Genomic DNA, 16,008 nt, shown 5'->3' with positions numbered 1-16,008 from the left:
ACAGATAATCAATTTTGTCAGTTTTAGACTGTAATTTCTGCCTTCTGTGGACACGTCAGTTCAATTTTCAAATCTTTTGCTATGGTGCTTTGGGTCTATCCTCACACTAGTACCATATGAGTGATTTTTTTTTCAATGTTAGTTCCATTTACAAAGCCTTTGACATCCTGTTTTTGCTGTCTCACTCATGAGCAACTCAAGAGTAAGCCTGAGCTTTCTACCAGCTTATAGCCACTATTAAAAGATCCCCTTCTCCAGCTCTCTCCTCTCTGGGATTGTTCACATATTGTCCCCCAAGCAAGGATCACTTTTCTGGTCTTCTAGCCAGAGTTTCTCTGAGTTTATTTAGTTGATCCATTATCCACGAATTACAGCTCTGAAACTAGAGTCATTCTTGAGGAACAGTAGAAGAAAGAGGAAGGAAGACTTGGAGGAACAGAGAGAAAGACACAGAGAGAGACTGACTTAGGATTTCCTTTCATATTATTGAGACAGCAGGCTACTATTTCAGTTTCAGCCAGAAACGTACCACTATAAATTCCCATGGATGGGATCACATGTTGCTTCAAAGCCTCAAGAGGGAGGATGGAACAAAACAGGGAAACTCATCCAGTGATCACTGTTTTTCTAAATTCTGATGCCCTTCTACAATCTGCCTGCTTTTATTTACATTTCAGATCCCACAGTCCATTAATTTTTAAAATAGTGGTCAGAGATTTTAGCTATGATCAGCAGAAAAAAAGTTAGAAGTAAAATCTTAGAAGTAAAAGTCTAGCAATTTAAAAATTTAAACCACACTAAACTCTAAGGAATTTTATTCCAAGTCAAATTTAACCAATACTTATTTGACTTTTTCTAAAGACTAACATTCTGGAACTGAAATTGCTCGTTGGGAATCTAAGAAACAAAACATCCCACTGAACCATTTTTATTCCTCAGAAGTATTTTTTAATAAAAATATGAATAACTACAGTATTGAGTGAATTAAACCTTTGAAATTTTTGCAATAAATGAAAGATATTAGAAAAAAAATTTCCAGGAGTTTTCTTATGGCTTTAAAATTTTCTTGATCAGGACAATGCGTGCATTATATGTAATCGTGTATGTTTTGTTGTCTTTAAAATTTGGAGTGAAAATAATTGCAGTTTCTTAGGTCACCCCCATATTTTCATCTCTAATATATCTTGGGAGATTACTCATTCTGGGAAGCTAAAGTATATACCCCTACAATGATAAAATTTTATTTTTCGTAACTATTACATGAAACTATTTTTCATATAATGATATTAGAGGGAAATACTTTTGAACTTTGGTATGCACTTGCTTAATATTTTAAGTAGGAAGCATGAAAAACTGTTAAACTGTCTTTTATAAGACCAGGAAATCATTATAAACATGATTTATTAAATGATATTCTAATAATCATGTAAGGATCTATGTCCCTTTATTAAAAAGCTTTTGATTCTTACATATTCTTTTTTAACATTTGTCTCTCACTCTACTTGTTATCTGTTATCAATTGTTACGCCTTCAGTAGCTTGCCTTTAGTGATTCCTTATTCCAGCTGACTCTTCTAATTTGCTGGGGTTTGTTGATTTTCATTGATCTATTTCTTCTAATCTGCTTAAACATCAGAGATTTTTAGGAAAGGCCTGAGAAGCTCACCAGTGACTCTATCATTGGGGCCTCACCTTTCAGATTTTGAGAATTATTCCCTGATTTTGCTGCAAGCATTCCATACAAACAAGGGATTAATATTGTGCTTCTTTATGCCAGTGAAAGTTTATGGTAGTTTAATGAGTATTTTATTTTGTATGCTACTCTGATATAGAATAAAAATTTCAAATAAAATCAGTCCCTTTGTGCATGTGGATATGCAGTTGAGGTAAATTATATCTTATGACACTAATTATTTAATAAATTGAACAACCATAACCTCTTTTGCTTACTATTGAATTATTAAGGTAAATAAAACCATTGTATGAAGTATTAATTTATTCTCAACAATAGAGAAAAATGAATAAGGATGAAGTTGTAGAGTCTTAAGACTGTTGGACAGAAGGAACTTGCATATTATACTCTTTGGGCATTCCATCACTTTTAGTATACCAATGACAGAGAAAGGAAGCCAGACTTCCAAGTTCACCACTGCTGATTTTACAGAAGAAGAATTTTATTCTCAACTGTCTATATAATTAAGGATAATTTGCTTTGATTTATCTTAACCTGTTATGCAAAACTTAAGGTATGGCAGAAAGAGAAGTTCCTTAACTTATCTCATATACTATAAACTCCTTGAGGTCAGGAAGCAAATTTTCTTGTGTTTTATTCTCCAGCCTCTACAACAAGGCCTGGACAAAGTAAGAGTTCAAATGAACTTCAAAGTATCATCTCCATTTGTGTTTCCTTAGAGTTTAAATAGAGTGTGTATCACTAATTCAAAAATCTGAAATTCTCCACAATCTGAAACTGTTTGAATATCAATATGATACTCAAGTGGAAAATTCCATACCTGACCTCATGTAATGGATTAAAGTCAAAACACAGGTTCATTAAAATTGTAGGCTGGGTATGGCTGCACAGGCAGGTAATCCAGTAATTTGGAAGTTTGAGGCAGGAAGATCACAAGATCAAAGCCCGTCTCAGCAACTTAGCAAGGTCCTATGCAACTTAGCAAGATCCTGACTCAAAATAAATAAAAAGGGCTGTGGATTTGGCTCATGTGATTGAACACCATGGGTTCTACCCCTGGTACAAAAAAAAAGTAGAAAATTACATTCAGGCTTTGTGTATAAGGTATATATGAAACATAAAAAAATTTCCATTTTAGACTTGGGTCTCATCACCAAGAGAGCTCATTATGTATATACAGATATTTCAAATTTTAAAAAAAATCAGAAATCCAAAAGACTTCTGATAAGCATTTCAGATAAAGAATATTCAACCTGCATTTCTCTCTTAAATGTTTTGTGAAATTCAACAGTGAAGTAGTTTCAGTCTGAAGAGCTCTTTAAAGGAAAAAATAATAATTCAATTCCTTTAATTAGACACAAAATATTCAGTTATATTCATTGTAAATCAGTTTTTGGTAATTTCCATTCTTTTAGGAAACTGGTCAATTTTTTACATTGTTGAATTTAGAGGCACAATAATAGTAGTTTGAAATTATACACATAGTTCTATGTGCCATTTTCTTTTCTCTACACAGTGTTTGTATTACAGTGTCCCTCAAAATCTAGCCATCCTGTCCTCCCTGAACTGGCTTCTCAACTCAGATTCCTAGGCAGTTTGAGTTCCTTTTCCCTGACCTATACCTTTTTGAAGTTCCTGAGGCAGTCAGTTGAGACACTCATACTATTTAAACATTGGTTTCCCATCTCTCAGAAATAAGTCCTGTACCGCCTGTGGACAAAGGTCTGAAATCTATTGTTTCCTATTTTTCTTTTTTAAAATATTTGAGATGAAAGACGAAATCTTATTTCCTAATACTTCATGATGGCTGTAAAAATAAGTTAAGGTGGCCTTTTAGAATGGTGGGGTGGGAACACATCAGGAGTTGTATATATTTGTATCTATTAAGCTTCATTACTTGTTAGTCTTGTAACTATAGCATAGATAATTGACCTCTTGAACCTCAATTCCTTCATCTGGAAAATGCGGCTAGAAAACTCTCCTACTTTTCTTTTCCTGATGTGTTATATTCATCAAAGTACTTGCTAAAGTACAATATGCTATAAAAGGCTATTTGTGTTAATAGTTAACATTTATATAACCAACTGGTCCTTCCTACTGGGAACAATTATTTTCACAAACACCAATCCCCTCTGCATCATTTTTATATAAACTTCATATTATTCTGCTATGATAGCAAAAGGAAAAACAACCCTGTGACTCCATCTATGTGATGAGAATTTGATCTTTTAAAATGTTTAAGAATGCAAAAGTTAAGCACAACATCAATGGGAACAGTGTTCTCATATATAAATGCTTCTGGAGAATTGTTTAATGTAAACTTAATATTGAAAATAAAAGATGACATATTAAACTAGGTAAAATTTATTAAAATAAATCTAATAAATGATGTTTTATTTAAGAAAAACTTGATTAAATATACAACTACAAACTAATATTCAAATTTAATGAAATTTAAACATGTATAAAATAATTGCTATTGTAAATCTATGCTCAGAAGCTGTCACTTTATCACTTAAGTTTAATGATCCTTGACTTTACAAAAAGCTGTTCTATTCACCTACTTTAAAAGTAACTTGCCAGAATTTGGAGATATTGCAAAAATGAATTCCAGTATCTTCAAAGCATAAATTCTAGTGTGGATATCCTGTCTATTCAAATACCATGGAAGGATATTCATTATGTGTTTAGTGGGCTATAATTTACTGACAAGCATTGCACACATTTCTGATCCTTCTTTCTAAAGGTACAATTGGCCTCTATCACTTACATAGAATTATGATATGAGATACCAAAACCAAACCAGTAAATGACTTTCTCATGGCAAAAGAAAGTCTACACTGACTTAAATTTTAAAACCTTTGAAGATTCTATGCAATTAATATTTATGTTCACCAGCTACATGAAAGCTTTACATATATTCACAGTGTCATGAACACAAGGTATAAGGCAATTTTATGTCCAGGTCTTCCACATACACACACCACATAAGCACACAACCATACATATATATTTACAGGAATACACATGATTTTATTGGTACATCCCTAATGTGTAAATTCTAAAGAGGGTTACGTTTGTATGAAAGGAAAACTACATTAGCAAGAAAAAATCCTAGATTTTAGAATGCTTTATTAATAATAATTTATTAGCTTTTAATAACACTTGATTTTATCACATATTAATGTTAAGATTAAAATAGCTATAAACTATAAATACCTTACTGTATACATAATATCAAAATTCATATCATTCAAAAGAAAAAAGATCAATTTCAAACAAATAATCAGTGATACAAGCATAAACAGGACTTCAACTGAATGACTGATTTCCCCACATCTTTAGCTCTGTTCTCATACAGAATGTATATAGCTGTTAATGACCAATGATTTATAGGATTTCTTGATAAACTACATATTACCTTGATTCATACATACTTGTTGATTAAATTGTATTGCCTTTTACATATCTGACTCTAAAAAAACGTGCAAGTAAATCACTTTTACCTTTCAATAGTGAAGTGTTCACACTGCTACAAGCATCACCCACTAACTAATATTTCACAATGTTGTAACTTACAGTCTAAATTAATGCCTTTAAAATGTAGAATTCATTTTAATTTATTGTTCAGGGAGGATTTATAAAATTTACCATAACCACACATTGGGATAGTGATTATAAATAAATTATTGATTCTATCAAAATAATATATGTTCTTTTGATTTCATTCTATTCAGAATTTATTCTTATTAGCTCTCTCTCGACTTTTTTTCATTATCCACATAATTTCATCCACCCTCTCCTCCCACTATACTCCCAGAAAGAATTTTCATTTGTAGTTAAAATATATTTAAAAAGGTTAAAGCCTATTTCTTCACTTAAACTAGACATTCTTTTAGTGATTCTTAAGTCAGATTTGCATAGTCTATATTAAGAGCTAAGAAGAATTTCATCTAGAAGCAAAGAGATGAATTCTCCAATTTTCTTATACCTCCTATTTCCAATTTTATAAAAGTCTATATAAACCTAGGAGAAAAAAAAATATTAAGATCACATCCTGCCCTTTAGAGGTTAGAGGAAGAGTCCCTCAAAGCACACCATCTAGTGGTGAGTAGGCAAATTATATAAACACAGATATGTAGTATAAACGCAATATAAAAACAGGCATACGTATTTAATTAATCAAATAGTGGAAGCATAAATTTGTCCTCACAAAGAAAACCATAGTTGGTAATGTAAATTAGTACAGCCATTATATGCAAACAGTATGATGTTTCCTCAAAAAGTTAAAATTAGAACTAGAATATGACCCAGCAATCCCACTATGGGGTATACTCCAAAGAAATGAAGTCAGTAGGTTGCAGAGAAACCTGCACTTCCATGTACATTGCCACTTTACACTACCAAAGTTATGGTGGAATCAACATAAGTGGCCCTTAGTGGATAAATAGATAAAGGAAATGCAATATATACTCACTGCAACATTTAGCTTTTTTTTAAAAAAAAGGTAATCTGGACATTTTCAAAAACATGTATGAAACTGGTGGACATTACACTGAGTAAAATATGCTAGGCGAAGGAAGACAAATACAGCATCATCTCATTAATATGTGGAATCTAAAAAATCTGAACTCTAGGAAACAGAGTAGAACAGTGGTTAATAGAGGCTGGGATTGGGTAGATACAAATCAAAAAGGATACAAAGTTTCAATTATACAGGTGAAAAAAGTTTATGAGATCTATTTTACAACATGGTGACTATAGATAACAGCAATGTATTGCATAATTGAAAACTGCTAAGATAATACATTTTAAACGTTTTCACCACAAAATGCTAAGTATGTAAAGCAGTATATATGTTAATTAGCTTAATTTAGTCATTCAACAATGTATACATATAACAAAACATCTCATATTGTACATAATAGACTATAATTTTATAAACAAAATGAAAAATATGTTTAATTAAATAAAAACTGTTTATTTACTTAACAGCATCATAGAGTACAACCCAAAATCTGATAACCATGGGCAAAGTCCTTTCTTTATTCTTCCTTTGAAAAATGGAAACAAAAATAAAATCTTTCCAGATCAACAAAATCTATCTTTGAGTCTCTGAGGCATTCTGCCTGAAGAGACTCAATTCTTATTCCATCAGATATCTTTCAAATGTTATGACCATATTTTGTCTTTGAACTTGGTAAAAATACTCTGGGTGTGAATGTGTTTCTGCTCATTTTGGTGTTTTCATTTTAAGACTACTAGTGAACTACAAATTCAAATTGAAAATTGTTGTAAAATTTGAAGATCTCTGAAAATACATGCTTGGACTTCTAGGTATTGTTGGACCTCAGTTTGAGATATCCTGCCCTATGTGGTACCTGTGTCATTAAGAAAGAAATGATATATTATTGTCAAATTATAGGCTTATATGTGTTTGAAGAATAGGATTAACACTAACCCCTAATAATTTTTTGGCACTGCACTTCTCTTCACCAGTCATATTTATATCTAGTTATAAGATACAGAGGGAGATATTTTCATACAAGTAACGTGTTCCAGGATCTTCCATTATAATTATATTCATTGGTGGTTATCAGACCAGATCTGAATGTATGGAATATATTATGCAAAGTCTGATAATGGTCATACTCAGCAACGTTATTTTACCACTAATATTTAATTCAGGTAACCTAATGTCCATTTTTAAAAAGATAATTAAAGCTACGTAGGAACTATACTTCACCTGCAAATTGTGAAGACACACTTTGCACTACTGAGAAATCAGAATGGAGCATCTTCCAAAACAACCCTTTTCTCTCCAAATCACTTCTCTAAAAAGCTGCTGATATAAAAATGTATCACCACATGTATTTAACAATTTATTCATTTATTTATTATGTGTATACAGTATTCATGACAACTTTAATGTACCATATTTTGAACATAAACATTAAACCAATTTAAAAGAGGTCAAGAGAACCAAAAGACCAAAGGGGTTTGTCTTTACTTCTATTTAAAGCAATGAACAGCTGGGATGGTTGTAATTAAGAGAGTTTTGACTTTGAGGACTTCAACTGCACTTACTACTTTTTATCAGAACTTGTTTTATTAAAAGTATCTAATGTTTATCAAGCTTTTTAATGTCTAAATCAATCTGTCCACCTAGAATATTATACAACACAAGTTTACTAAATAAGGGCATTTGAATATGATAATATTTTATATTGCATAGGACAATCCTGACTCTTTGGTAGGGCTACCAAACTAGCAAAATGCCCAAAATGGGAGGCTTTAACAACAGAAATGTATTGTCTTGCAGTTCTGAAGGCTAGGAGTCTGAAATCAACATATTGGTAAGGTTTGTTCTTTTCAGGACTATGAAGGAAAGATCCATTTCAGGCTCACTCCTTGAATTTTTAGATGGCAGTCTAAATTTTCATATGGTGTTCTCCCAGTACACGTGACTGTATCCAAATGCACCCATTTTATAAGGACACTAGCCATATTAGTTTAGGAGCCACTCTAGTACAGTATGGCCTAATCTTAGTTTAACTAATTATATCTACAATGGCTTTATTTAAAAATAAGGTTTAATTCTGCAGTGCTCTGGGTTAGGGTTAGGACTTCAATATATGAATGGGGTGGGTGAATGCAACACAACCCGTGGCATTAATTAACCACTTCAATAACAAGACTGGATGCTAACTTCCTTTATAAGCCAAAAAGGGTTTTAATTCCTGTATTAACAGAATAATATCTCCCAAGGGATGTTTATGTCATAATTTCTAGAATATGTGAATATTTAGGCTACATGTAAAAACTGAATTAAGATTACAGTTGGGAGGGACTTGGGTTGTGACTCAGTGGTGGAGTTCCTGCCTTGAACATGTGAAGCACTGGGTTCGATCCTCAGTACAACATAAAAAATAAATAAATAAAGATATTGTGTTCATCTACAACTTAAAAAAAAGTATTTAAAAAAAAGATTACAGTTGGGATTAAAAGGGCTAATCAGGTAACCATAGATTATCTGAGTATGCTCAGCACAATCACAATTTTCCTTAAATGCAGAATATAGAGGCAGAAGAGTTAGTGTGAGTGATAAAATGTGAGACACTCTATAATCCATTGCTAGTTTTTAGGAGGAAGGAAGCCATGAGCCAAGGAAAATGGGTAGACTCTAGCAGTTGGGAAAGGCAAGGAAATAGATCCTTCCCTAAATTCTCAAGAAATGAATGCCTTGCTGACACACTGAATTAAACTGTTGAGCATCTTTTAATATTTCTGACCAGCAAAATCATAAAATAATATATTTTATATTGGAGGTCAAATCTAGGGGTGCCTTAATATAGAGCTATATCCTCCAAACCTTTTATTTTGTATTTTGAGATAGGGCTTTGGCTGGCCAAGGCTGGCCTTGAACTGGGGTTCTTCATGTCTCAGTATTCTGAGTTGCTGGGATTATAGGCATGCATTATGACACCCAGCTATAAAATAATAAAATTATGTTGTTTTAATTTACTAATTTTGTGGAAATATATAACAGCAGTAAGCATAATGTAAACAGTTCCCCTTAAAGATGTTCATGATAGTGTCCCCAATCTGTCTCTATTCTTCCATGATACTTTTACACAAGTCTAGTAATTAGGATAATTATTATGTCAATAATAAGATTATTGCTATCATTAAAACAAATGGACTCACCCAGAATCTTAACAATTTTGTCTACAACACAGGTATAGTTATTATCTCAGTGAGACAACGTTAACTCCAGAATAGAGCAGAGCTGATCCATACAGTCAGATAATATACAATGGAGAATATGTTGATTACATATTTCTTTACATTTGTGAATACAGGCAAGAGGAAATTCAGTTTTTTTTCTATGACCTACAGCTCTTAAAAATATAGGTTGTTAAAGAAATCGGATTTCATTTTATATCAGTGTTTTTCAGATTTCAGGGCCTATGAATTACCTGGAGATCACAATAAAATGCAGATTCTGATTTGGCTGACTGGAGTAGGGTCAGGGATTTTTCAATTTCTAAGCACTTCTGAGATGATGCCTTTGTTGCCACTCCAGGGAACACACTTTGAATAGCAACAATTTAATAGATACAGTAGAACCAAACACAAACAGAAAATTAAATTTGCTTCATATCACAATTAATACTGATTTTTAAAAAAAATCTCTCTCTTCATAATGTATTTACTAGGGCTGGGGGGTGGAGCCTCAAAATGACTTTCTACATATTTTAACCATTTATTGATGATAGGAGTAATCTTAGAAATCCTAAATAAAAAAACTTGAATGGTTACTTTAATAACATACATATTCAAAAATAGTTTCATGTGGGTATACTGTTGTCTTAAAATATTAGAGATGAGTCAAGGATGAGAAAGCTAATATCTAACATAATGCTTCCCACTAGTGCACAATATATTTCTTCTACCACATTTCACAATGCCCCAGGTCTCCTCCAATTGTTGCTGTTGAGGAAATTTCAACACAATAAATTGTTGGTCTATGAAAGGGCAAAGCTATTTGGGAAATGGGTCTCAGATAATTACTTTCTCAAATGGCACAGTTATTCCATCCATAAAACATACAACAGGTAGATCAACCTAACCAAATAAGAAAGTATTAAAGCAATAAATTAGTGTAGTAGGAAACATATAATCTTATAATCTATGGTTTCATAAAATTCAATGAAGAGATGGTTTTACTATTGGTTTGTTAGAAAATAGGGAGGAATATGGGTCTTTGTGCCTTATGCCATTGAAACCATTGAAGGTTAACACAATGACCCCTTTTCCCCTAAACCTCAGCAATATACACCTATATATAAATTTTATATATATAAAATATATATATATATATATATATATATATATATATATATTTCTTCACTCCTGAGAGGAAAAAGATGTTAGGGATCAAGCACACATGCACATATACACACACACTACACACTTATTTTTAAGTTATGGTAGATCCCATTCCAACTCCATGACCTATTAACTAGTAGGCTAGCAGTCAAGTGTAGTCTCTAGAATGACACTTGTCTTTAAGTCCTGGCTCTGCCTCTTAAAAGTTATATGATCTTGCATATGCAGCATACACAAATGCTTTTATACATGGCAAAATGTGTATGGGAGTCATGTAAGTCGCATGTTTGCATGGCTATTTTAAGAATGTTAAAAGAAATTGTCCCCAATTCTATGGGAAGAGAGGCTAAGGAGCTGTCTTCCTGAATTTTTGCCACTGACAAATACCAGATTTAATGATTCTAAGGATTAACCTAATTAGACATGAGTATAGATGCAAATCAACAGGAGACAAACAAGGAACTTATTGTTGAAAATGTGTTTATAGATGGCAGATGTAAAATATAGTGTTTCATTGAGTGACACGGTACAATCTCACATACTCAGTTGCAGCATGCCTAGATCTCTGATTTAATACAAACAATTTTGCTACCAGCTGGCACAAAGTTGACTCTATTTGACAGATGGGTTTCAACTTATTCTTTAAGTTTTTGCAGACTAGAAAGTTTTCAGGGTGTCAGCGATAGTTTCTGAATATGCTGTGCTCTTCAGCTCCTTGTTTTTCATGTGGCCCTGGGGATTTAACCCAGGATCTCACCTTGCCAGACAAGCAATCTACCACTGAATCACCTTCATTTCCCTAGATCTTCCAACTCCTTTCTTATACAGACTACTTTTTAAAGAATCATCACCTTTTATTTCCAAATGAGTATACCTAAATATAGTGTATTCAGCAAGCATATGAGACCACTAATTTCAATTTAAGCTGGCTCCACCATAAAAACAAAATCAACAATTCAGATGTCCTGTATTCCATTGGGAATTATGCTGTATAAAAATATAATACCCTCCATACAGTACAATCTTAAAATCAGAATAAATTGTTTTTTAAAATGTATAATTTATACAAAATTGAAGAATGTTTTATATCAAAACTGAATTTATTTTAATAAAATATTTAAAATAAATATAAATACACACCCTTGGCTAAGCTTAGAATTCCCTGACTTTGTAGAAGTGTTAATGTGTTCATGGAAAACATAAACACACAATCACATCACACACTGAGCTGTGATTCTGGAGACATGTATTCTAGCTAAATATCCAACAAAATTCATTATATTACCTTGCTGAAGCATAGTTTTTCATGAGTCAAATAGACTCATGTGTAAGTCCTCAATGTGACATTTAGTAGCTTCATAGTATTGAGTAAGTCAATTGCTTTGAGTATCTGTCACATTTGTAAAATGGAAAATAATACTAGAAATTATCTCATAGGCAAGATGTGGGGTTTTAAATTGATAATGTGTATAAAGTTGATGGCACAATGTCTGGCACTGATGCTGGCGAGGTACTTCACTTCTCTGGGTTTTTGCCTCCTCAGTGTGTAAAATGAGGAGACTGGCTTATTATTAGAGAATTTCAAATTTCAACTCAAACTCTACAACTTAAATAAAAAACTCCAATACCTTCCTGTCATTCAGATAGGAATTATAAAAAAAATCTTAAAACACAAAAAATATAATCCCAATTTTTATCTTTTATTTTAAACTCTCTAAAATGAACAGCATATTTTTTTAAAGAGAGAGTGAGAGAGGAGAGAGAGAGAGAGAGAGAGAGAGAGAGAGAGAGAGAGAGAGAGAAAGAGAGAGAATTATTAATATTTATTTTTTTTAGTTCTCGGCAGACACAACATCTTTGTTGGTATGTGGTGCTGAGGATCGAACCCAGGTCGCACGCATGCCAGGCGAGCGTGCTACCGCTTGAGCCACATCCCCAGCCCTGAACAGTATATTTTTAAGCATTGTTTTCTATCCAGAGTTTAGTCAATTTTGTCTATTGGTCTACATGTAAAAGTCCTACTAATTACTATACTGCCTACAAGGTAAAACAGCTTAAACGGAATTCATATATATATATATATATATATATATATATATATATATATATATATATATATATAAAAGGTCAAGTAGAAAGGATTTCCCATCATAATAAACAATATTCATAATTCATTTATAATAATTTATTACAGTTATTTTCAAGGATTGGCTGCTTTGTATTCATATTCCTAAACCACAAACTTTGATGTAATTTTGGGATGTTCCCTCAGAGTGAAGCAGTAGCTCAAGTAAAATCTATGAAAACCTGCATGCTAAATGATGACTACAATATCACTCAAGTAAAACTTGAATTCTATGGAACAATGCAGATTGATGCTCAAGAGTTAGGAAAGTGACCACCAAACTATTATATAATACAAACATATAAATTATCAGCTGTGAATCAAAGAATAAACAAATAAAAATTATCAAGGGGTCATTAATGTGAAATAGCATTTGAAATTATAATGCAATAAAAAGTGAGTAAATAGTATATTTGAAGAAACATGTAGCAATGTCATCACATAGAAGAATTGAAAAATGGAATATTTGTAAATGTAGCACTTATCAAACTGAATAAAAATAGAGACAAAGTCACTTCTGGGCTAATATTCCTTTTGTCTTTTTATAAGGACATGACACATTTGGAGGCCACTCACTAAATAGAGATTTTCCATAATGCCATTTGCCTGATTTACATTCAGGTTTATGTAGGCACTGGAAAATCACTCACCTGACCAAAGATGGATAAGTTTTCACATGAATGAGTTCTCTCTGTAACAATATTACTTCACTTCCCAGGAAATTTGTGTCCTAGGAAAAAAAGAACTTAGATAGCTATAGCTATTTTTATTAGCCAGCCAGAAACTGTGGACAGATGATAAAGAAGTAGATCAATCTCTCTCTCTCTCTCTCTCTCTCTCTCTCTCTCTCTCTCTCACATACACACACACACACACACACACACACACACACACACACACACACACCAAAACATAAAATGACAATAGAAAACTGGCTATAAGAAAGTGACAAATATAAGAATTTATGTGACAATTCTAAGAAAGATAATCTTAACACCTCAAAACAATCAATCTATAAGCATAGTTTGAATTAGCCTTGAAAGGCATTTATGAAGATGTATACCTTGAGTTTCTAAAGTGCATAAGATTTGAATTACGTAGAAGAGATGGTATCCTAGGTGAAGGGGATGATAGTTGTATAAGGAGTAACATTATGTAGGTAGATTGTTCAGGGGCCATTAAGAACAGTTGTGCTCTGAAGAATAAAGTAAAATAAGGTTCCCGTGGTTCACTGATGCTATATTATGAAGTTCTTTGAAATCCAAGTGGAATTTGTCTTAGGACAATAGAAAACAGAGATCCAAGAATACTTTGGTTAGAGAAAATAGTAATGAAATGTGTTCACAGATCATTAATCTGGGGGAATTACTAAGGATTTTGGCCAGAGGTGAAGGCTGAGTAGAAAGCTCCTTTAGTGACTGGAGGGTTAATGAGAGTTTAGATTGTAGGGAAGGGGAAGGATGATGTGAGAGTGCATTCAAAGGAAATTTTGCCCATATTTGATAATGTCTTAACTGTGAGAAATGGAGAAAAATCCAGATCCTTGATTAGGAATCTATGATCAGATTGTAGAGGTGAATCATTAACCATGTTCTACAATTTTCCCACCAAGGACAGACAAGTAGGATGTTCTTCATAATAGCTGAGTAAAGTACCTCTCCAAATGAAGGGGTGTTGAACAAAATCCCTCAAAACAGGATGTGACTTTTGTGGACACTAAAAAAACAGGACAGCACCAAACTTGAAAGAGAGACTAAATATTTGTGAGAGAATTCCAAGAAAGAAAGATAAAAAGGAAATTTTCTTTGAGTCTCCACAACAGACTTCACTCGAGTCTCTCCAGAGTTTAACCTTCAAATCAATGAATGTCACCACAAATCAGAGGTCCTTAAAGATTAAAAGTTATATTTATTTGAATAATTAATACATTTTATTTCTCCCCAAATAATTTTTCTTCTTTTTAAAATATTTTTTTAGTTGTAGATGAACAGAATATCTTTATTTTATTTATTTATTTTTATGTGATGCTGAGTGAGGATCAAACCCAGTGCCTCACACAGGCTAGGCAAGTGCTCTACCACTGAGCCACAACCTCTGCCCTCCAAATCATTTTTCAACTAAGAATTGTCTATTCTATAAATTCTTCTTCAAGTTCTTTCTGTCATTTCAATCTTAATATCTGAAGATTAAAATTTTGCCTTCTCAAATTTACTAAGTCCATTTATTGGGCCCAATTCCGGGGCTGGGTATACTCAGTATGCCAGATTAAAAGTAAAGGGCAGCTCCCTCCACATCAGCAGGCGATTAAAAACATCCCAAGGCCAACTCCCTAACCTTTCCCACATTCAGCCCAGAGAGGGCTCAGCCCCACCCCCTCCAGCGAAACCGAAAAGCGCCTGCGCAAGCTCAAAACCTATTCTCCTCACAGTGAAACAATCCCCCCCCCCAGGTTCTGATGCGCAGGCGCAGCGCCCTCCGTGCAGCTGAGTGGGGCTGAGTAATCTACTGTCCAGTGAAATCTAGAAGTGGTAGAATTCAACCCCCTCCTTTCTTTGAGGCAGAGATGCCACTTCCTCCTCCTACCCGGCCAGAAGTGCATCCCAAACGTAGCCCTCTCTCGGAGCAAGGTACTGCACTTTCTGGCAAAGACCACTGTATCCCTAGCCTCTGCTCGATTTTAACCTCAAACTGCCGCCAGCCTTTGATGGTAGGGTAGAGGCAGTTAGCTTTCCAAAAGCCGCACCAATTTGTTGACTGCCTCTTTAGGCCACTGAATCTACGGGCACCCCACGGGGCACAGTATCATCACGGTGCCTTGCCCGCCCTCTTTCGCCTTTCACACTCACCCAGGTAGGGTGCTTACCTCGGGGCGTGGTGCGGTCACGGAAGGGGTCAAAGGATCCCAGAACTGGCCAGTGCTGAGGCAGGCGGATTCAGCGAGATTTTTCCTGGGTCTCCACTGCCGCCTCAGACAATGAAATCAGCGTGTCCGATCATCAATTCTCATCATGATCGTGACGTCACAAAAGACAGCGGCCAATGGGAACCCGAGATCAGCTCCGGACAGTCCCTGGCCTCAGCCCAGAACCCAAGAGTGGGGAGGGGGAAACAGAGATGGCTGCCTGCAGTGGGGCTGCCTCTTCCCTGCATACATCAGCTGGACCTATGGCCAGGCCTCTCTGTACCTCTTTCTCTCTGAATAGCTGTGAACATCCCTGTGACTATAGTAGTTACATGACAGACATTTGAGCAGGTGCTGCCTGGTCTTTCAACTTGAGATTTGTTTTCAGTGAAATTGT

The 16,008-nt window shown here is 34.0% G+C and overlaps 1 protein-coding gene across 2 annotated transcripts in view; it reads right to left on the bottom strand.

The window, feature by feature from the left end:
* Hdx (highly divergent homeobox) overlaps window positions 1-15,709 on the bottom strand; it is a 108,612-nt gene extending 92,903 nt beyond the window's left edge. For both annotated transcript variants that reach the window (XM_005328835.4, XM_040282691.2), the window contains exon 1: window positions 15,573-15,709. The gene's annotated coding sequence lies outside the window, so the exon portion shown is untranslated. The remainder of the gene's footprint in view (window positions 1-15,572) is intronic.
* Window positions 15,710-16,008: the final 299 nt, after the last annotated feature.

Source organism: Ictidomys tridecemlineatus, chromosome X (genome assembly GCF_052094955.1).
Source record: "Ictidomys tridecemlineatus isolate mIctTri1 chromosome X, mIctTri1.hap1, whole genome shotgun sequence".
Taxonomy (NCBI): Eukaryota; Metazoa; Chordata; class Mammalia; order Rodentia; family Sciuridae; genus Ictidomys; species Ictidomys tridecemlineatus.
This window is presented reverse-complemented; position numbering and strand designations above follow the sequence as displayed.